The 23,700-nt window shown below is 45.2% G+C and overlaps 1 protein-coding gene across 4 annotated transcripts in view; it reads left to right on the plus strand.

The window, feature by feature from the left end:
* Positions 1-23,700, plus strand: part of PAG1 (phosphoprotein membrane anchor with glycosphingolipid microdomains 1) — a 123,637-nt gene that overhangs the window by 14,444 nt on the left and 85,493 nt on the right. For all 4 annotated transcript variants that reach the window (XM_068158566.1, XM_068158561.1, XM_068158567.1 and 1 more), the window contains exon 2: positions 14,940-14,999. The gene's annotated coding sequence lies outside the window, so the exon portion shown is untranslated. The remainder of the gene's footprint in view (positions 1-14,939; positions 15,000-23,700) is intronic.

The raw sequence follows: 23,700 nt of genomic DNA on the forward strand, positions 1-23,700 counted from the left end.
CCCTCTCTCTGTTTGCAAAATAAGGTCTGGAGCCTTTTTCATCTCAATTCATGGGGTTTAAAATTCACAAAGAGCCTGTTCCAATATATACTGGTCCTGCCCTCGAAGTGTAAATACTGTTACTCTAGTGCAGTCCTTGGAGACTGTAGGAGGCCTTCCAGGTCAAGGATCAAGTTTTTTGAGGCAAAAGAGGAGCAGCCTTAATGTAACTTGTTTGATTTTCCCAGAGGAGGAGCATTCCCTCCTTTTAAGAGAAGATGAAATCTGAGCCTTTACACAGGATCTTCCCAGCTAAAGGCATGCAGGATAGCTTAGGTACCATTTAAGTTTTGAATATACTTGTAATACCAGAGACTTCAAAAGAGAAACAGCTGTCTATGTGATAGACTGGCTAAGGCTTTAATGAGCTGCAAAATGGGTGAAAGCTTCTTCTTTTAAAAGCTGAGCTGGGAAGTAGATGTAGAATTGAGTAGGACCAAGTTTAACAGAGAGAGGTTCCTTCCTCCAGATAAGAGATCTTCTTCTTTGGGTTTGGTATCTGCAGAAACAAACCTTGTTCTTGTTGCAAAGGGTTGCAAAGGTCAACAGACCACAGTGTACATGAGCCATAGCTATTGGGATTTCCATGATAACTGGAAATGTGGATTTATTTTTGTCTTTAAATCACTTTGGAAATTGCATGTTCATACCCCACTGTGGCTTAAGAGGGATTATACCTACAAACCCCTTGGGGGAGGTTGAGCCTGGACGGGCGTCAGGTACCCACCAAAGCTGCTATCAGCCCTTCCTCAGCTGGACAGCGGAGAAAAATTGTAATGAAAGGCTTGTGGGCTGAGATAAGGACAGGGAAGATCAGTCAGTCACCATTTGCCATCATGGGCAAAACAGACTCGACTTAGGAAAATTACTTCAATTTATTATCAATCAAATCACAGTAGAATAATGAGAAAAAAAATCTTGACACCCTCCCCCCCCCTTTCCCAGGCTCAACTTCACTCCCATTCTCTCTGTCTCCTACCCCACAGCAGTGCAGCAGGACCAGAAATGGGACCTATGGTCACTTCATCACACATCTCTGCTGCTCCTTCCTCCTCAGATGGAGGATTTGTCACACTCCTCTGCTCCAGCATGGGGTCCTTCCCACAGGACACCCTGAAAGTCACATAAGGCATCTGTATGTAAGCAAGCAGAAACAGCGTTCTGCTGAAAGCTCAAACGTTAGGAGTTAGACTGGAAAGATATCCTCAAGCGTATAGATACCTGCCCCTAATGATTCCCACAAAAATATCCAGCCAGGCTGTGTTGAATTGAATGCAAACTGAGCATGAAGAGCTGAAAAGGGCTTTGAAGAGTAAAGAGTCTGCAGCATCAAAGTAACTGATGAGCTGTGTATGTATCTCTCAAAAGGTAGATACCTGTAAGAGCACTGGTGGGCACACAGGGTCACTGGGTAGGATCAGAAAAAGGAGAAGCTAGTTGAACTGGTTATTACAGGGGAATTTGGACATCTGCTGTGTTGGGTAACAAAGTGTTGCACTGCTGAGAAGAGAAGTGCTGGAAGAAGCTGGAGAATTGATTATGGAGGTGTCACTGTGTGTTGTGCAGAGCATAGGCAGTGCTATGCTGAAGAGGCTGCTGACAGAACACCACCATGTGCATGGATGCCGCAGCTGTGGTTTGTGAATCTGGGCACTGGATTTCACCTTAAAAAACCCTGACATTTTTGGCAGATAGTATGTGGTGGTTTTCAACAGGCTGGCAGTTGCCGTGCTGGTAGGGTGTGAGCTCCCAGGGGGGTGGTTTCTTTCCTCAGCCTATTCCAGCTCCCTCCTTTTGACTTCTACTGCTTTTCTGGGTGGGCACAGCAGTCTTGCTGCCTTCAGTTCCTGCCATCCTACCTGTGAGTCTGTAACTAACTTCGCCATCTAAGTCCATCCCAGCAAACCAGCTCATTCTTGATGAGACACTCATCTTCAGCTTCCCTCTGGTTTGTGAAAGTGGAGAAAAATAATGGGGAAAGTGGGTGCTTGGCCTCTTGGATATTTCATGAGAAGGTTGCATTATTTATAAATAATTTATGACTTTGAAGCTACACACTTTCTCCCCGGGTTATATGTCTTGTATAACTGAACTGTATGATTTACCTTAAATTGCCCATCTGCCATGCATGGCCAATCTCCATACAGCACCGTTTCTCCTCTCCCGCGCGGTCTTCACTCCCGGAGAAGAGATTTGCATAAAATGATTTCCTCATGTAAATGGGAGCGGGCTGCGGCTCCAGCACCTTGTTATAACATCTGTACCAATCCCCTGAACTGGGCTAGCAGCTACCTCAGTAATTGAATCTATTTGTTTCTTGCTGTGGTTTTGGGAATTAGCGAGGAGCGGGATGCGTGTGCTGCTGTGCTTTCATTGCAGTCTTCGTAGCCTTGCCTTCTCTTAAGGCTCCTTTGAAAACCCACAGCAGACAAGGGCTGGGTTGGGGGTAGGCAGTGCTGCAGCTCAGGCAGGGGCCAGGGTAGGAGCCAGGGGCTGAAGGAGGCTCCCTGGGGACACACTGGTTATCTGCACTGGTCCTGAGTCAGACGCAACCTGCCCAGGGCTGGGACACCCAACCTAATTAAAATGGTGCATAAGCCAGGGAGATAAGGGGCCCTGCTGTTTTGGTTGGTGTCATTCAAGCTGTGCTGGGGCTTGCTGGGGGGCTGTGAGATGCTGGGGTGTGTGAGGCCCCTCCCTGAGGACAGAGTAACCAAAGCACCTCACAAACCTTTCCTCCACCCCTCTCTTCCCAGTGGTCTTAGCCTTGTGTTTGTGGGGTTTATCCTCTCAAGTGTTTTTTTGGCTGAACCTCTTCCTTCGTGAACCTCATTGCTGGCCTCACTTCCATTACTCTGTTTGATTTCTCTTTCTATTCTTTCAGCTCCTTTTGTAGCCATCTTCTCCCAGCTCCTGCAATCTTGCTTGCACCTCCTTGTCTCCCCTTTACCTGAAGCATGAATAAATGAGATAAGGAGACACAGGCCAGTCCTCCCAGTTACAGGGTGTGTGTATATGTGTGTGTGTTTGTATATATATATATATATATGCATATGTATGCCCTCACCACTCCCTCAGCTCTCATCTTTCTGTCCTTTTCTCCAACAGTCTCTGGAGGAAGGGATTATCTTCTGGTGTGTATTTAAGCACAGTGACAGTGCCACAGTATGAATAGCATAATGGCATACGCATTTTGAAAGCCTAGAGCTGGATTGCAGCGTTCATTTGGGCTAGTAATGCCTAACAAATGACCATGTAGCCCAGCTCATCATCACTGTCAAAAAAAAAATTGAAATGTTTTCAGGCTGTTGTTGCACAGCTTTATATTTCTGAAGTTGGAAGGGAAGATAAAATGTAGTCAGTACGGCCTCTAATAATCATTTTAATGCTTTTTATACCAACGTTAATGTGCTCTGAATAACGATTTATGGGAAAGATCTGCTAATTCAGGCAGTGGTGATAGTATTTTTGATCAGGTGTGTAGTAAATTCAGAAGTTGGAGGGTATATTTTTTTTGGAGGCTTCTCCATCTTTCTGTAATTACCAGATAGATAATACGAACTTGCCAGATCCAACGTGCTAATGATTGCCTTCCAGCTTGCAGAGAGACACAAATTATACACTAGTAGTGTCTGAACGAGATTCTGCTTTGGTAGTGTATTAAAACATACAATACTGTGCTCTCTCGCCATTGTGTAAATATCTGTGAATATGTCCCTGCCCTTTCAATACAGAAAATAATCAAGATGAAGCTAAACTTGCTTCAGGTGTGCTCAAGTGGCTATTGATGGCTTGGGAGTGCTGGGTTATCAATAGTCAATGAACTGCTTTGCTGCTGTCTGACGCTTTGTAGGTGTATCTCATGAATCATTTTCAGATAAAAGGTAAATGCTCTTACTGTCCAATTTTGCTCCTTTTAAATGGCTCCATTTTTCAGCTTTGTCTGCAGATTTCCTGAAGCCAGCTCTCCGTGGGCTGAGACCTGAGGTATTTGCTTAGCGAGATGCCTTTTTGGAGCTGGCTGTTAACTGTGCTGCCTGATGAAAGGCCAGGCTGCTGAGATCCTAGCACGCCACCATCATCTGCTGTGCTCTCTGCTCCACAGGCAGCCTAGTGCTGGGCCATTAGCAGGGAGGTAAAGAGAAACGTGTTTGGGCTGTATTCTTTAAATACATCACACACCCTGGCTGCCTTGCAGCTAGGTTTAGCCTGATCAGGAGGAGAGTGCTTTGGCTGCTGTGGCTGGCCAAGCCATTGTATTAATTGTGTCTTGAAAGAGCCCAGCGCAGAGCCACGAGGATGGTTAAGGGAATGGAACATCTTCCTTAGGAGGAGTGACTGAGGGAGCTGAGGCTCTTTAGCTTACAGAAGAGGAGACTGAGAGGTGACCTCATCAATGTTTATAGCTATGTAAAGGGTGAGTGCCAAGAGGATGGACCCAGGCTCTGCTCAGTGGTGCCCAATGAGAGGACAAGAGGCAATGGGTAGAAGTTGAGGCATAGGAAGTTTCATGTAAATATGAGGAAAACTTTTTCCCTGTGAGGGTGACAGAGCCCTGGAACAGGATGCCCAGGGGGACTGTGGACTCTCCCTCTCTGGAGATAGTCAAAACTTGCCTGAATGCGTTCCTCTGTAATGTGGTGTAGGTGATCCTGCTCTGGCAGGGGGGTTGGACTGGATGACCTTTCCAGGCCCCTTCCAGCCCCTAACATTCTGTGATTCTGTGATGTTGCTGTACCTCACTTTTAAAGGAATAAACTGCAGTCCATGAATCCCTCTGAGATGAAGAGAGTTCTTTCCTGTACTTATTTCCTTCTAAACTGCAGTCACTATGGGAGATTACTACAGAGGAGCATGGAGACCTTTAGTAGTTCATACTTACTACCAATACATTAGGACTGTGTAGGCAAAGAAGCAGTCTGAGGTGGAAAATAAAAAAGGCAAAAAGTGTCAGAAGCTGTAGCAACAATATTGCTGAATCTGCAGGAAATCATCTGATCTAGTAAATATAAAGCATCCCCAAAATTACCAGAGCCCTGGAAACCAGTTTTTGTGTTTCAGAAGTAAGCAGTGCAGCCTCAAGGCAAGGAGTGACATGAGTTTACTAGATGTGGCTACAGAAAGGCCTCTGGAGATAGGAGTCAGTAACCTCAACTCTTTGTCTTTCTGAGGAGCTGTGAATCAGACTGCATGTGGTTGGAAAATAATTTGCAGGACATAGGCAAATGCTGGGAGAAAGCTTTTACAAGCTCATTCTGAAAATTCATGTATTAGATATTGCTATTGAACATGTGTGTTTCATACTGGTCAGTGTTCTGATTATGAGGTGTGGCTCAAGGTCTCCTGAGCTTCTTTCAAGCTGATTAAACTCTTGCTGCACACCTTGTTTCAGTAGCTGTAACAGTTGGACTTCTCTAGGACTGAAAAAAAACCTGTTCCCTGTGACTGTAAGGGTGATTTGGGCACAGAACCTCCAGTTCACAGGTAGGTGGAAGACTAGGAAATCAGCTCTTATGGTTTTGGATTAATGCTGCTCATTCTGTTGCCTTTCCTATCATCCCCCTACATCAGATCTTCCACTGAACTGGTTATTTGAAATGAGACTTTGGTGGAACATCTGCATCAGGCAACAGCAAAGTCCCCACCCACCCACTTATTTCCCAGTAGCTGAGAGGCTGTTGTTGACATCCAAGTGTATTGCTGAGTTGCTTTACAAACTACTTCTGTACTGGGTCATGGGAAAGGTTTTCAGCGCAGTATTTCATCCTGATGCATGGCAGCAGCCACCAGCCAGCACCACTTCTGCAGTGTTTTCAATAAGGAAATAAATCCCACAGTCATTTTTCCTGGGCTCTGTGTGCCAGTTCCATGAATTAAAATGCACAAAGAGAATACAGCATGAAGGGAAGATGGTTGTGTACCTGCCAGTTACCATGGAAATAATTAAGGGCACACTTCAACTGGTGGACCCAGAAGCATTTGCATCTGGATGTATGGTGCATGTGACCCATTAGGGTAAGACTAAGTCAGGTGTCCCCCTTCTTCTGTCTTTTTCTCCCCTGCAATGTGGGTTTTGCAGGAATAGAGCCTGCCTTTTGGATTCAAAGGGAGCTCCACACCCCTGTGCTGTACTTGCCTTGAGAAACCTGAGGAGGGGTCTAGTGACAAGAGCACTTGAGTAGTTTGAGAAGATTTCAGATCTTTGTTTGCCTAGCTGACTATATTTTCTTCTTCATTCACAAGCATGAAAAAGATCTGGCCACCCATCTTGCTTGCTTCTTGTGCAGTGTGCTGGTGTTGTTAGGATAGGATAGGATAGGATAGGATAGGATAGGATAGGATAGGATAGGATAGGATAGGATAGGATAGGATAGGATAGGATAGAGTTAACCAGATTGGAAAAGACCTTTGAGATCATCAAGTCCAACCTATCACCCATCACCATCTAACCAACTAAACCATGGCACCAAGTGCCTCATCCAGTCTCTTCTTAAACACTTCCAGTGATTGTTCCTGTCCTGTCCAGCACAGGTGGAGGGTCATTTATTCCTCTCCCATGTTTGTACCTGGAAAGCACCAGCTGTGCTGGGGACAGTGCAAGGATGAGAGACATCAACACCCCACAGTGCTCTTGCTGCCGCCTCACAGCCTCCAGCAGATGCTGAGCAGTGAGAGATTACAGAGCAGGTCAGTCTGGTTATCCACAGGGAGTAAGGACTCTCTGTGGCAGAGTCTCAAGCTGTTGACACGTCTAAAGAAGATGGTTTGAACAAAATCCACAGCTCACATACATTGGTATCCCATCCCTAGCAGGCACAGAGCATCATTGTTTCATGGCTGGAAAGAACTGTCCTGTAATATCAGTCCATTTTATTACTCTGGTGCTTTGTGCTCTTGGTGCCAGCAGAGCTGAGAAATGAGATAAAACAAAAGATCTGTTCTAGTCCAGTTGCCCCCAGAGTGTCTATTTTACAGAGGCTATATACCCACACTTCTTTGTGGACTTTGCTCTTCAGGGGAATATACTTTAGTGCTACAGATTCTTCGGTGTAGTTCTGCTGAAAGGTGGTTGCTCCTGACCTTCTTTTGCCTAGACCTGTTTCTTTCTTCTCCTATATTTGTCTTTTCCTAAACTTTATTCCTGCCTCTTTTTCCTCACTTTTACAGCTCTCCTAACTGTATTTCCCTCCACAGCCACTTTTCCTGTATGAGCCATCTGTCCATTTTCTCTTTTTGCCCTAATGGACTTAACATTGCTTCCCTGTCTTTCACTTGACTCCTTGTTGTTGCCAACCTCCTATGTAACCTTTGGGTCACTGTTACTGCAGCCTCAGCTCTCTGTCCTCCTGTCTGCACCAAGCCAGTGCCTGTTTCTCCTTGTACCATCTGAAATGCTGGATGGGTCCCAGCTCAACCTGTTCTCATTCAAATACTTCCTGATATCACTCTCCTTTTTCACACAATTTTTTCTCCTTAGCTTTTGCTTAGAGTGACTGACTCACTCTCCCTCCCTTCTCACTACTGTCTTTTCCTCCTTCACCCTACTTTTATCTCTGGCTCCCCAGACAAATTTCCTTACCTATGCTCATCTATCATCTTCCCTATGTATCCCTCAGCCCAATTTCTCCCTCTTTTCCTTACTCTCCTCTCGTTGTTTTCACAGGATTACGCCCTTCTCATTTCAGAAGGCAGTAAAAAGCATCTCCTACACGTAAGGTCATGTCAAATCCTCCTTCAAAGAGCAGAGATGCTGGAGCTTCTCAAAGAAAAAGGATGCCAAGACCTTATAACTTGAACAGTGAAAAGTACTTTCTTTTGGCTTTATTTTCAGCATCATTGTTGTAAAGGAGATACCCAAAATGACATTAAGTTAGAAGCTGCATTCTTTAGCAGTTGAAAGTGGCTCTGGGAAAGGGGAAGTGCCAGACAACTGTAATAAGCAGCCCTGCTGCCAGCCCCAACTCTGGTACTTACCTTCAGGAAATGCCATTACAGTTTTCCAAGTCTTTATTTTCAGCATGCCAGCAAATACACAGTCTTGGGAAGACTTAACATGTTTCTGCAGATTTTACAAGGCTCCTAGCAGAGTCAGTTGTCCAATGGGCAGTGAAGTGATGTCTTCATTGGTGACCTGTAAGAGTCAGCTGGGGAGTGGGAGCCTCCCTCTGGAGTTGGACATTGTTTGAGAGTCTGTTGATGGTAGGATTGCACGTGTGTGTATATAAATTATTATGTCCATATCTCCTAATCATCCTTGCTGCAAGACTTGTTCTGTATATCTGCATCAGAAAAAATAAAAGACACTGCAACAGGTTGCCCAGCTGGAGCTGTTCAAGGCCAGGTTGGATGAGGCCTTGAGCAACCTGGTGTAGTTAGGAAGAAGTTCTTCATAGAAAGAGTGACTGACCGTTGGAATGGGCTGCCCAGGGAGGTGGTGGAGTCACCATCACTGGAGGTGTTTAGGAAGAGACTGGATGGGGTGCTTGGTGCCATGGTTTAGTTGATTAGATAGTGTTGGATGATAGGTTGGACTCAATGATCTCAGTATCACAGTATAACTAAGGTTGGAAGAGACCACGAGGATCATCGAGTCCAACCTATCAACACAGACCTCATGACTAGACCATGGCACCAAGTGCCACGTCCAATCTCCAAGGTCTCTTCCAACCTGGTTAATCCTATTCCTATTCCTATTCCTATTCCTATTCCTAATCCTATTCCTATTCCTATTCTATTCTATTCTATTCTATTCTATTCTATTGGAAGGTGTCCTTGCCCAGGGCAGGAGGGTTGGAACTAGATGATCTTTAAGGTCCTTTCCAACCCAAACCACTCTGTGATTCTATGACACTTCACAAATTACAGGAGCCTTTATCACTGTAGGCTTCCCATTTAACAGAAGGATCAGATCGGGATGCTGATATCCAGAAGGGGGTTGATGATACTGCAGAGAATTCACAATAGTTGAAATAGATTTGGGGATTTTTAATGGATAAACTCAGCAGCTCCACCAGCCTTGTATTGTACAAGATCTGTCTGTCATGTCATACTTTTTCCCAGATAGTAAAAGGGAGACATGATCCCCGGTGAGTTAATAAGAATAATTCTTTTATGGTGAGGGGGAAAAAGAAGTGAAAGGAAAAATGAGCTGCATAAGATTTGCCCGTGACATTTAAAGTCTAAATCTGAGTTTGTCTGAGTAATTTATCTTTGGGTATTTGCAGGAGGGAGAGCAGGAGAATATGAATGAGTTCATCTCAGTTATGTCTGAGCTTTCTGATAGATGAAGAGAATTTTTGGTGACTCCATCTGGCTGGAAGGTCTATCTGTGTGATCTCTTCTCTGGCAGATGGAAGATAACACTAGGAGGAGTCCTTTGATTATCAAAGCATGGGAATTACTCCAGTGCAGTATCACCCTGAGACACCCTTCTCTTCCAGAGTGACAGGTGATGTTTCTGGGTTGTTAGAGAGAGCTCATTTCCCCCTGCTGCACTGAACATGTGTACACCAGATTTTCTTTGGCAGTGTTGAATCTATCCACTCTCTGTATGTCTTGCTGGTGAGGAGCGAAATGAAAATAGAGAATATCCACGCAGAGAACATTAGCAAGCACAAAGGGACTGAGTATCAATTCCATTCATTTTTCTTTTACAGTCTGCTTGGAGTTCCTATGAATTTCTTTTTGAAACATATTAGGCTGACATTAATTGAAGTGCTTCCTGAATATAGAGTTTCTTTGTCACAGAGCATAACAATTTTTATTCCCTCCTTCTGTTGCCTTTGTGCTTTCACACGTCTGCAGTATCCCACTGAGCAACCCTGTGCTTCTCTCCAGCTCCTCATTGCAGCCTGCAGCATAGCACGTGAACCTACCATGCAGCCCTGCATCCAGGCCTTTAATTTCTAGGGTTCATCTTATTCCTGTGAGTACCAGGAGTTAACTAATGGGCTAACCTTCTGTAAACTGCCTTCCATTTGGGTGTTACTTCTGTGTACCTGTCAGAAGGCTTGGGGAAGCCTGCTTGGAGGCAGGCTGAGAAAGGACGGTGCAGTCATGGGAGCTGTGGTTCAGCAGGGTTTCCTCTGGTGCCTGGGGAGGTGTGTGCTGGGAAAGACATTCTCTACCCCGTTCTGCACTGAGGCATTTTCTGGTCCATAGGAGGAGGGTGCACTTTCTGCATGCCACTTCTGGGAATTGCTTCTCTAAGAAACAGGAATAGAGCACAACATTCATTCTTCAGCCTGTGCTTCTCATCTGCTTTCCCACAGTTGCACGTCTTGCAAAGTCACTTGAAATACAGCTGTTTTCATCAGATGTTTGCTGGTGACAGGGCTGTTAAGGACTCTTGCCTTGTCTAGCTTGGAGAAAAACGAGGCTGAAGGGTGACCTTATTGCTCTCTGCAGCTTCCTGAGGAGGGGAAATGGAGGTGCTGAGCTCTTCCTCCTGATATGCAATAATAGTGTATGTGGGAATTGTTCAAAGCTGTGTCAGAGGAGGTTCAGACTTGATGTTAAGAAGCATTTCTTTACAGAGAGGTTGATCAAAAGCTGGAATTGGCTTCTTAGAGGGGTAGTTGATTCCCCAAGCCTGTCAGGCATTTGGACGATGCCCTTAATACTATGCTTTAACATGGTGAGCCCTGAATTAACCAGGCAGTTAGGCTAGGTGACCATTGTAGGTCCCTTTTTGAGGAACTGTTCTGTTCCACTCCATTCCATAATATTTTACAGTCTGGACACTCACTGTGCAGTGGAATCCCTTTGTGCTAGTGATACACAGCAGGCTATGAGGTTAACAAAATCCATGCATGTGAAACCAAATTTGCCTCAGTCACCACTCACACTCAGGGTAGAGAATTAGTGGTCTCAGTCATATCCCCATCCATAAAGATGTGTAGAGCTCATCTTTGTTGACAGGAATACTCATGTAGGGTGTCTCACTGTCCATCCATATGAGTTGTTTTGCCTGAACTTGACCCCTTATACCACATAACTACTGTCACCTCATCTGTGGCCTTAACTTCTGTTTGTACAAGCAGTAGGTGCTTTGTTCCTCAGAAACCTGGAGCAGATCAGGACCAGTCAGGTTTCTGGGCAGGGTTTCTGAAGTGTGGTGAAGAAGTACTTTCTGTGGAATTTCCCTGTGCCATTCACAGGTACATCTTGCTGTGTGTCCAGTCACTACCTGTTTAATTTCATAGTTTCATAGTTTCATTCAGGGTTGGAAGGGACCACACGGATCATCTAGTTCCAAGCCCCCTGCCATGGGCAGGGACACCCCACACTAGATCAGCCTGGCCAGAGCCTCATCCAGCCTGCTCTTAAACACCTCCAGGGATGGGGCCTCAACCACCTCCCTGGACAACCCATTCCAGGGTTTCACCACTCTCATGGTGAAGAATCTCCTCCTCACATCTAGCCTGAATCTCCCCACCTCCAGCTTCATTCCATTCCCCCTAGTCCTGTCACTACCTGAGATCCTGAGAAGTCCTTCCCCAGCCTTCCTGTAGGCCCCCTTCAGATACTGGAAGGCCACAATTAGGTCACCTCGGAGCCTTCTTTTCTCCAGACTGAACAGCCCCAACTCCTTCAGTCTGTCCTCATAGGAGAGGTGCTCCAGCCCTCTCTTGGTTTTCAACATGAAGTTCTTAATCATAGCTCATGTCATAGCTTCAGGAAATGCCATTATAGTGACCTCACTCTTGGTCTTTCGCTGTCTTGTGGTGCTTGCCGGCACCAAACAATACAAAGAGGACACTGTAAACATCTGAGGTTCCCCACCTCAAACCTCAAGATCCTGATACAAACAACTCAGGACAGCAGCTGGGTTGCTGTACAGACTTGGATTGAAACGAACATGTTTACAGCTTCTCAACTGCTTGGTTTGTTTTAATATTTACCAAACTTTTCCTGCCTTAAGTAAATTTCCTAAACTTACTTTTCCGTTCACGTCCTAGCCTGGCTGTGCCTAATTGGCATGTGATTAATACAGTTGATGGTGTTTTGGTCTTGAATGTGATTCCTTTGGCACTCCTTCTGATTTTTGTCTTCTTTGCTGTTCACGTTGGCCACCTGAGACACGCTCCGGTTCGTTTTTTTATTGGCATGCCTTTTTGGTTTCATAGTTGATAGCGTTATTATTTGATCAAATAACCTGATAAATTGTTACAGCAGCAGCCAAAGCACTAATGCTTTCTAATGGCACACTTTGCCTCTGCTCTGCTATTGCTGCCCATTTCATTATTTGCGAGTTGATTACAGCTGCGTTTCTCAGGGGCTATGAAATATTCAGCAGCCCCGACTAGCCTGGGGAGAAGCGCCGCCTTTGCAGTCGAACACCTGCCCTCAAAGGCAAAGAGGAACTGAAAACTTGCTGCTTAAAACTGTTGGGGAAATTCCTTCCCTGCTTTAGCTTTCCCACCACACCGGCTTGGAGGTGCAGGCTGATTAAAAATTGCCTCCTGAAGCTTGTCATCGGACGCGGGGGAGGAAGGAGATTAAATATACAACTCCTGCATTTCTGCCATTCTTGCCTGGCTGCAGCACAGGGAAAAACTGCTGGTTTAATTGGTTGTCTGTGTGTCAGCGTGAGGCAGTTGGCATTCTGGGTGGGGTTGGGGGAAAAAAGCTCTCCGTCAAGGGCACAAATTAGCTCTGCCACTTGTCTTCTCTCACTTGGTCTCTCTGGAGGACTAGCCAGCAATGATTGACTGAAATGTGCAATATTCTACCAAGTAGGAAACAGATAAGATTTTTATAAACAGGATACTTCATCATTAAAGTACAGAAACAATTGCTTTGACCTTGACACTGAATGAGTAAGGCCAGCATTGTGATAATTGAGAATGTAGCTAAGCAACAGTTCTCCAGGAGCTTGCACTGCTTTATTTTTAGTAGACTACACCAGTAAGGGGGGGTGGGGTGGGGGTGGGGAGGGTGGCTGCAGGAGCAAAGCAACCGGTTAATGCCTACAAAAAACAAAACAAACCAGAAAGAAATTATTTCTGTCTTAGTGCAAAAAAGTTTGAGCTGTGATGTGTGCTTATGCCCATTTTAATTTGGGGTTCCATCAGAAGAAACTAATTGAATCAGTGTACCCTTCAGCGGTCTGAACAAGTGGATAGCCTGACAGTATCCCTGGTTTCTTAAGCTGCTTTAAGAGACTTGAGTCCCTTCTGAAAATTAATGGTGTGGAAGAAATGGCATATTCCTTTCAGAAATAGTCCCTCTCGTCTCTATTTCTGCTTACTTTGGCAGTAATTAGATTTCCTAATCTTAGTTAGCACTGTACAGCCTAATTTATTTGAAATGTTGGGCAGTAGTTTTAACTAAATTAATTTGGGAAACCCTTTAAATAAGTTCTCACAACCACTTGCTGTAGCTATGCCCTGACTTTGGCCACCTGACAGGTGGCCAAGAGAGCCAATGGCATCCTGGCCTGCATTAGGAATGGTGTGGCCAGCAGGAGCAGGGAGGTCATTGTGCCCCTGTACTCTGCACTGGTTAGGCTGCACCTCGAGTACTGTGTCCAGTTCTGGGCTCCTCAGTTTAAGAAGGACATCAAAACACTTGAACATGTCCAGAGAAGGGCAACAAGGCTGGGGAGAGGCCTTGAGCACAAGCCCTATGAGGAGAGGTTGAGGGAGCTGGGATTGTTTAGCCTGGAGAAGAGGAGGCTCAGGGGTGACCTCATTGTGCTCTACAACTACCTGAAAGGTGGTTGTAGCTGGGAAGGGGTTGGTCTCTTCTCCCAGGCAACCAGCACCAGAACAAGAGGACACAGTCTCAAGCTGCGCCAGGGGAGGTTTAGACTCGAGGTGAGGAGGAAGTTCTTCACCGAGCAAGTCGTTTGTCATTGGAACAGGCTGCCCAGGGAGGTGGTGCAGTCATCGTCCCTGGAGGCGTTCAAGAGGGGATTGGACGTGGCACTTGGTGCCATGGTCTAGTCATGAGGTCTGTGTTGATAGGTTGGACTCAATGATCCTCGAGGTCTCTTCCAACCTTAGTTATACTGTGATACTGTGATACTGTTTAGTGTTCCACCACTATAGCAAGCCGGTTCCCTGTATGACCTTTTAAATCTGAAATAAACCTCCAGGGAAAGGAAGGTGCTTTCAGTTTACAGACTGGGTGAGTTTGAATTTTTGCCTAGGCAATGGAGAGAAAATCAGTCTGAGAAGTTCAGCATTTTTATCGTGCAGGCATTGCAGTATTGATTGCAACCACGTGGCCACTCCCTTATCTATAACTCAAAGTATGTGTTGCAAGGCTGAAGCTAATGGAAGGTTTGCAACCTCTTTACCTCTCCCTGTTCCTAGTAAATCTCTCATCACTGCCTTGGATGCTCTTTCTTTAGATACCAAATCAATACAATTACTAAGTTACAATGAGTTTCTAGTCATAAAACCCAAGCAGCTGCAGAAATCTCTCAGAAAAAGCTCTCACTGTGTGAGTATAAACTTCCCTCACCTCACATATAAGAGCCTTCAATCCTGACTCGGTCTATGAAATCCCTATTATTGGCAACATGACATAGGTGAGGGAATACAGATGTCAATTCTCAACCTAACTTCTTTATCAGGTCTTTGAAAGAAGGTAGTAAACAGACAAAACCAATGAAAATACAGATGTCAATTCTCAACCCAACTTCTTTATCAGGTCTTTGAAAGAAGGTAGGAAACAGACAAAAACAATACAAAAAGGAGTTGAAAACTGGTTTAGTTCCTCTCAGGAATAAAGGAAGGAAACCTTTTTCTGAAGGGTGTTTTTTTTTTTCTGGATATGTTTTTAAATTTGAAGAACTAAAAGAATGTGCATTGTCTGATGTAGTCTCATAGTGTGGCAGAACTGAATTAAGAATTGTTAATGCTTTCTTTCTCTTTCTTTTTTGTACCTAGGAGGAACCATTTGTCAATGCTGCACAGCACTTGAACATCAAGCTCTACAGAGACTCCAAGGTAATTGTGGACTGCTTTTTGTTTCCTGTGGTGGTCAGCTTGGCTCTAGCTCAGTTTTGTGAAGACCTCTGTAATTTATGAAGGTGTCAGTGCTAAACAATGCAAGTGGGTAGCAGCAATGTTACAGGTAGCTCTCCCAGAAGCTGTTGCTTAGAGCTTCGTGATCCACGATGTGCTGTGTCAGATGCCTCTGTGTATAAAATAAAGATGTGGAACCTTTTTGAACATGCAGTTGTTGTTTCCATGTCTTAAAAAGCAGCAGTATCAGTCTCAGATGAAAGATAAGATCAGTAGGGTGTGGGTTTGTATATGGTCATTGAGAAAGCATTTCCTTACCCCTCAGCATCCTCCCAGTTTTCCACCTAGTTTACAGAATCACAGAATGTTAAGGGCTGAAAGGGATCTTGAAAGATCATCCAGTTCAACCCCCCTGCCTGAGCAGGATCACCTATACCAGTCCACACAGGAACATATCCAGGTGGGGTTTTAATATCTCCAGAGAAGGAGAGTCCACAACCCCCCTTGGCAGCCTGTTCCAGTGTTCTGTCACCCTCACAGTGAAAAAATGTTTCCTCATGTTTCCATGGAACTTCCTATACCTCAGCTTCCACCCATTGCCCCTTGTGCTGTCCTTGGGCATCACCAAGCAGAGCCTGGCTCCGTCCTCTTGGCACTCATCCTTTACATGTTTATAAACATTAATGAGGTCATCCCTTAGTCTCCTTTTCTCCAAGCCAAAGAGCCTCAGCTCCCTCAGTCTCTCCTCATAATGAAGACGTTCCACTCCTCTAATAACCTTTGTAGCTCTGTGCTGAACTCTCTTAAGCAGTTCCCTGTCTGTCCTGAACTGAGGGGCCCAGAACTGGACACAGTATTCCAGATCTGGCCTCACCAGGGCAGAGTTGAGGGGAGAAGAACCTCTCTCGACCTACTGACCACACCCCTTGTAATACAGCCCAGAATGGCATTGGCCTTCTTGACCACAAGGGCACATTGCTGGCTCATGGTCAACCTCCCATCCACTAGGACCCCCAGGTCCTTTTCGCCTTCACTGCTCTCCAACAGGTCAGTCCCCAACCTATACTGGTACATGGGGTTATTCTTTCCCAGTTGTCTTCCTGGAGCTGTGTGAAAGGCACCACCGGCTCTGCAATGGTGGTACAAGCTTTCTTGCCCTAGATTATGAGAGCTTTGATTGTTTCATAGTTTCATAGTTTCATTCAGGGTTGGAAGGGACCACAAGGATCATCTAGTTCCAACCCCCCTGCCATGGGCAGGGACACCCCACACTAGATCGGGCTGGCCAGAGCCTCATCCAGCCTGCTCTTAAACACCCCCAGGGACGGGGCCTCGACCACCTCCCTGGACAACACATTCCAGGGTCTCACCACTCTCATGGTGAAGAACCTCCTCCTCACATCCAGCCTGAATCTCCCCACCTCCAGCTTCATTCCATTATTTTTCCATTGGTTTTGGTCAGGCAGAGCAATGACTGCCTCACTGGAAACTGCTGTCTTGGCTCATACTGCCAAGTTCTTAAAAGCTGGTTCTGCTGTTCTGAGCACTGTAGATGCTGCAGGTCCATCCACTTGTTTCAAAGCCTGTCTTGAAAGCATAGCAAATGAGGTCTTCATTGGTATGGACAGGAACTAAGTAACAAAATAGACAGGTGGGGATTCATATTTCATGTTGGAGCTACAAAGCTGTCCATTCCACTGCAGAGGCACAGAAGGAGTACGGTGGTTAGGGAGTTATTCTGGGCACACAGTCTGCACGGCATATCTGGTACCTCTGCATGGAGACCAGTGAGGTCCAGCCTTCAGTATGCAGGCTGGTGCTGCTTGCATTCATCTACTGGAAGTCTGATGGTATTTGAACAATGTCAAATTTATTTTGGGTTGCCACTTAAATAATTAACATCTCCCAACACCTGGCAGATGGTGAATTTTCAAATGCTACAAGAGTTTTTTTTCCCCCAAGTATCCCAGCCCTTGCTGAGTGGCTGTTTCTGATAAGTGATGATATGGTACTGGACCAGATTTGGTTGTATGTAATTTGTCATTGGAGGTGTTCAGGAGGAGACTTGATAGGCTGCTTGGTTGCATGGTTTAGTTGATTAGGTGGTGTTGGATTAGTTGATGGGTTGGACACGATGATCTTGAAGGTCTCTTCCAAACTGGTCTATTCCTATTCCTATTCCTATTCCTATTCCTATTCCTATTCCTATTCCTATTCCTTTCCTTTCCTATTCTATTCTATTCTATTCTATTCTATTCTATTCTATTCTATTCTATTCTATTCTATTCTATTCTATTCTATTCTATTCTATTCTGTTTGTGGCTGAGTTGATGAAATTTTCCCAGTACTTCAGTCCCTTCCTTAGCATAATAATAGCCTTGAAAATGTCCATGGAAGCAGTGCTTTGCTAATGGCTACCAAACACATGGTCTTTACTTGCGGCATGTTGACAAGATGGTAAGTGAAGAAATCTTGAAGGTAACCACATTGCTCTAAATGACTTGGGACATGTTCCTGGCTTTTCCTAAAGGAAATTTAATTTGCTCAGACAAGCTTGTTGGTTTAACTTTGCTTTTGCAGAAGTTGAGAGCACAGTTCTGGTCACATCCTGTTACCACCATTTGTCTGAGCAGGTACCTCCTGAGCTGCAGTGACTCCCTGGGCTGCCCAGGGAGGTGGTGGAGTCGCCGTCATTGGAGGTGTTCAGGAGGAGACTTGATGGGGTGCTTGGTGCCATGGGTTAGTTGTTTGGGTGGGTTGGATTGGTTGATGGGTTGGACACGATGATCTTGAAGGTCTCTTCCAACCTGGTTTGGTTTATTCTAAATAACTTAGAATAGTTTATTCTAAATACTAGTTGTATGAGCTTTTGTGAATATACTCTGAGACCCTCTCTCAGTCTCTCTCTGTTATCTGTGCACAGCAGAGAGATTCTTCAGTCACAGATCTTGAGCCCATGAGAAGTGCATAAATACAACTGACAAACGACTGATGGAAGCATTGCTTCTCAGGAATATTTATCTTTAAAGTGAATGCGGAAATCAACGAGATTGATCAGACACCTTACAGATAGAATTAATGTAAAAGCAATGTAATATCACCCATGCTCCTGGAGTCTCACCTTATGGAAGCCAGAGGATTGTGATAGTTGTCTTTAAGTCTGTCAAAGATGAAGCATTTCAGTTCTGAACTCTCATTCTCTGTAAAAGATACTCAGATCTGGAAATGAAACACCTCTGAACGGCGAGGCGGTTTTCTCCCTCTTCCCTCTTGAACAGCTCATCATTTGGGAAATTCTGTCTGCAATAAAAATGTGTGGATGACTCTGCTGCATGCCTAAAGGACCTGGATAACCTGGAATCAGAAGTTGTGAGCAGTTTATCATGCCATCAGCATTAGGCAGCTGCACAGTGCCATCTGAGCACAGCTGTAGGTCCGGTAAATTTTGCTTCTGGTTTAAAAAAGTTTTTAGGGTCTTTTAAAGAAAATCTAGAATTACTTTTCTGATCCCATTTGTAGTACAAGCCAGAAACAGTCATTTGGACTTGGGTGAGGCTGGAAGTTAAAGACAGGGTCCTTTCAACCAGCTTTGTTGGTGGAGAAATAGTATAAACTTTAGGCAGGCAGCATGGCATTTTTGACTGAGTGAAGAACCAAGCAATCCTCCTGTGGAGGCTACAGTTTACAGAACAGAGAAATTACCTTCAGATAGAGAGGGGGAAGGCAAGTGTGGCTAGTGATAAAGGAGGTGGGTGGACTGAGGACTTCTTTCAGCCAGCCTGGCTGCCGAGAGTCACTCAGTGTGGAACCACATCTCCAGGTGCTTCATGCATGCAAGGGTCTGGGTGTTGCACTGAGGGGTTCCTCCCCTGAGATTGGTATGGCTCTGCCACATCAAAGTTGACAAGTTTCAGCCAGTGTTGGTTTGGGGAAGAAAAATTACTCCTTTAAACAGCATAAGAAGCATGGGAAAGTATGACTCAAGTAGTTGTTGGTGATGTGGTCCTGACACCCAAGGGTTGGCATCATTTTTATAGGAGACAAAGGAGAGTAATTTCCTGATAGGTGTTGTGCACTGAGGGACAGGACAGGGACAAAGGGCAGGACAGGGGTCTCTTGGGTAGGTCTCTGTTGCAGGTCAGATGAGGTGTTTGCAGACCCTTCCCTGCAAACCTATGTCTTGTGCAAGACGTGCAGGCCTAGTTTGACGTGTGTGGTGGTCCTGTCCGGGCTTCACAGCAGGTCTGCTGTGGTCCCTGTGTCTCTACTTTGAGTTGTCTGGCATGGCATTGGCATGGTGGCAGCACAAGGTGTGTGGATGAAGAAAAGAGTGCAAGGCTCTTGAGCCAGGTGATGGTAGGAGAGGACTTGATGGCATCCAAGGGCTCATCAACACTAGGGAAGTGCTGGCAGGAGCCTTGCCAGACTGGCTGCTAGAAAGGCAGCAAGAAGAGATGAAGAAGAACTTCTCTCAAAGCTGCCTCATTGCGTGAGATGTGTGGTTTGGCGCTGCAAATTTACAGCTTGTCTGTGCTGGAAGTAATTCAGGAATAGCTGCTCCGCTTCCAGTTTCCATCTTGCCCATTTGCCTTATCACACCCACATGCAAACAGTCCATCACCACACCCAGGGCGTGAGGTTTGTTATGTTCAGCATGAATAAAAACCCATACCAATTGCAACCTGAGCCGTCTCACTGGTGTGAGATTTTGGCAGTCCAGAGGGCTGGCTGGTTGGTTTGGTTGGGTGGGGGGTTTGTTTCTTTTTTTCCTGGAAAACCTCTCTCTTTAGCACTGTGAGTTGGTAAAAGCATTTTCTATCTGTGTTGATGCTAATGGACTCCACCATGTTTGGCTAGTGTGAGCCTCAAGACATGTCTTATCTCCGTTGCCGTCAGTGGTAGCTTCTGCATGTCTGCAGGTTTCCTCCTGAGACGTCAGGTTTTTGCTCTGCTTTCTTTAGATTGCTCTTCCAGATGGCTGGCTCTCCTGCAGAAGTGAGCACCCCCGGGCAAGGGCATTCAGCTGCAGCTCCTCAATCTGAAAGGGTCATAACCACACGAAGTTCATGCTTTTCATTACACTGAATGTAACAGGAAGAGCTGTCTTGTCAGCACGCTCCCAAGGGGAGGATCTGCACTGCACGGTCTGCAGAACAACAGTGGGGAGGGGGTGAGAGAAACCCTTTGAGAATAATGTCCCTGGGCTGGATGTTGGTGAGTTGGAGTCAGTGATCCCACAGGTCATCCATGGGTCTGACTGCAGTTTGCTGCCTTGTCTGTACCTCTTCATTTTCTTTCTCATTTGCAGTATCTGTGGCCATGCTGCTGAACATGGATGCCTGTGGCTGTTGAGGGCTGCTGGCAGCAAATACCAGCAGCCTGTCCCTTGTCCCAAAATAACCCAGCCACCTCCTCACAGGTGTCCATTGTGAGGATGATGTTTGTGAGGAACACAGTGGGAAGGCGGCGTTCTTGAGGAGGTGAAGATCTGTCAGGCTTCACCTTTGCTGGCTCTCAGTGAGCTGGGAAGGGAGGTGCTGAGCCCTCAGCAGGTGCTCAGTGCTGCTGGCTGGCACAGCCCAAGCTTTCCTGATGCAGGAGGACACAGAGGTGGAAGGAAGGAGGTGCAAGAGTCAAGCTTCTGCAGGTCCACCTTCAATAAGGTGCAGGACAACAAGGGAGCACCAATTCTTACCGATGCTGCTTACAACGTGGTGCATTTAACAAAACCTGCCCTTCCTGAGAGTAACATAAAGGAATTAAAGAACCACCTTGTGAGAGGAGTTAAGGTCATTTTGCACAGACCCATCCTATAGAAGTGGAGTGATACAAATATCAGTGGTGGGTTTGCATCTGCAGCGGAGTCAGGCCAGCGAACTGCGCTGACTGTGAAAATAGGCTAACATTGCAGGAATGACTAAGGCGATTATGGAGCTGCATGAATGATTAATTTACCCTGCTTTTGTTTCACTTTTGATCCCAGGCCTTCTGCCAAAATGATAATAAGGCAATTTTGGAAGAAGGTGTTTTTAAAATAAAGAAGTCAGCTGCAATAACAGCTTTACTCTGCAGATGTGCATCAAAACTCCTCCAAGGGGAACGGAGTACAAAATCAGTTGCTGCTCTACCTCTGCGACATGGACATTTACAATTTGTTGATAAGTATTCACCAAACACTTTGCAATCAGAATATCTCCTCACATTTTAAGAGGCCCATGCCATTATTCTTCAAATAGGATAGGCAGTGACATAGTGGGGAGTGCTTTCTTGATAACCCTCCTTTCAGCTCAGTTTAGAAACCATTTGTTTTGTTATTAAAATGACTCTACATATTTGAGACAGACTTCAGCTGAACAACTGCCTAACACGTGCTAGACACATATTGATTTTTTTTTTGTCTTAACCCAATGTTTCCCCTGGGCATCATATTATTTATTCATAAGCAGAAAGGATGTCTGACAGGCAGTTAGAGGGGTGTGGAGCTGGAGTCCAGAAACAATGTGAAAAGCTTTGCAAGGACCCCAAGAAATCAATGTGCTGGTGCTAAAGAGCTGCCTTTTAATTCTGAGCACACGTTCTTGCCATCATTCTGTGTGGCAAAGGAAATTTAAATAACAAATAGTTACTATTAAAATTGCAGCCCTAAATTCTCACTCATCGTTATTCCAATTAGCAGAGGCAAGGTGGAAGGAGGCAGAGAAGGCAACTAGTCAAGCCCAGACATCTCTCAGCCATAAAGCAGGCTCCCTGCTCTGGCCCTGATTTGCACATTTGTATGTAGATTTCTGTGGGAAGCAGGATATACCCATAGCCCTATGGGGAGAGGCTGAGGGAGCTGGGGTTGTTTAGCCTGGAGAAGAGGAGGCTCAGGGGAGACCTTATTGCTGTCTACAACTACCTGAAGGGTGGTTACAGCCAGGAGGGGTTTGGTCTCTTCTCCCAGACTACGAGCACCAGAATGAGAGGACACAGTCTCAAGCTGTGCCAGGGGAGGTTTAGACTCGAGGTGAGGAGAAAGTTCTTCACTGAGAGAGTCATTAGCCATTGGAATGTGCTGCCCAGGGAGGTGGTGGAATCACCATCCCTGGAGGTGTTCAAGAGGGGATTGGACGTGGCACTTGGTGCCATGGTCTAGTCATGAGGTCTGTGGTGACAGGTTTGACTCGATGATCTTTGAGGTCTCTTCCAACCTTGGTGATTCTGTGATTCTGTGATACTTTATTCATTTCTTTTTTATCAATAAAGATTTCAAACCCAAAGGCTGCTCAGAGAGCCAGATATTTCTAAACTGAGCATGATTCATAACCACTTACTCTAATTGAGTGTTAGGACTGATGCCTGTGCATCAGATTAAACTGAAAAATAGCTGGTATTTTTAGCATGTGAGTTGAAATGTTTTGATAAGCCAGTCATTGTGATAGACCTGTCTGGGGGGAAAAAAAAAAAATCCTAAAAAATTAGGCAAAAGGAGATTTGGCCTGGTTGTGTTCATTCAAAATCAGACCACAGCATCCGATCAGACAGTGTTTGCTGCTGGTAGATGTGTTTTAGTTCCAAAAATGTTTGGTTTGTTGAAGAAAAAACCCCAAACAAACTCGAACTCACAGGTATTATGAGGAAATTTTTTATCTGACCTTAGACTTCTCTCAGCAAAATAAGTAATTACTGAAGTATTGCTTAGGAAATCAGATATCTGAATATCTTGTCAAATCAGGTCACTATGAAATTTGTTTCTTGTTACTTAGAATCATAGAATCATAGAATCAAAAAGGTTGGAAAAGACCTCAGAGATCATCAAGTCCAACCTGTCACCCAAGACCTCAGGACTACTAAACCATGGCACCAAGTGCCACTTCTAATCCCCTCTTGAACACCTCCAGGGATGGTGACTCCTCCACCTCCCTGCACAGCACATTCCAATGGCGAACAACTCTCTCTATGAAGAACTTTCTCCTCACCTTGAGCCTGAACTTCCCCTGGTGCAGCTTGAGACTGTGTCCTCTTGTTCTGGTGCTGGTTGCCTGGGAGAAGAGACCAACCCCTACCTTGCTGCAACCTCCCTTCAGGTAGTTGTAGACAGCAAGGTCTCCCCTGAGCCTCCTCTTCTCCAGGCTAACTTAAAGCAAAAGAAAAAAGGAAAGAAAAAGGCATGTCCTGATGTCATTAAATATTTCATCTTAGTGTATACACACAAGAGAACTGAACTAAATTTGTCCTGGCGTTTCTTGACTTACCAGTGCTTGACTTTGAACCCAAATGTTCTTTGATATATAGGGCTGGGAATTTCAAAACCTGCTTTGCATATTTTGAGAGGGGAGAGGAAATGTAAGGAAATAATGTTTGTATGTTAGAGACATGAAAGACAGTGTCTTGTTTTTTGGTCAATATGAAGGTCATGTTATTTACAGTGAAACAAAGGCACAAATTAACCTCCTGAAGCGAAGTAGTTAACGCATATTGCTTAAATTGGTCTGCAAAACACCTTATAGTTGTTCTCCCCAGGGAAGGCTGTGACCTCTTCATTCACAAAACATCATCATAGATGCAGTTTTAAATCACTCAACTGGGACAGCATAATCTGTGTCCATCCAGAATAAGTAAGAGTGCCTGAAGCATTTATACATTTTTTTTCCCCCTAGGAAGCCAGCATTAAACAGATGGGGAAAATATGATAACCTCATTT

The sequence above is a fragment of the Melanerpes formicivorus genome, unplaced genomic scaffold (assembly GCF_026170545.1).
Source record: "Melanerpes formicivorus ecotype bairdi unplaced genomic scaffold, bMelFor1.0.p_v2 SCAF_40, whole genome shotgun sequence".
NCBI lineage: Eukaryota > Metazoa > Chordata > Aves > Piciformes > Picidae > Melanerpes > Melanerpes formicivorus.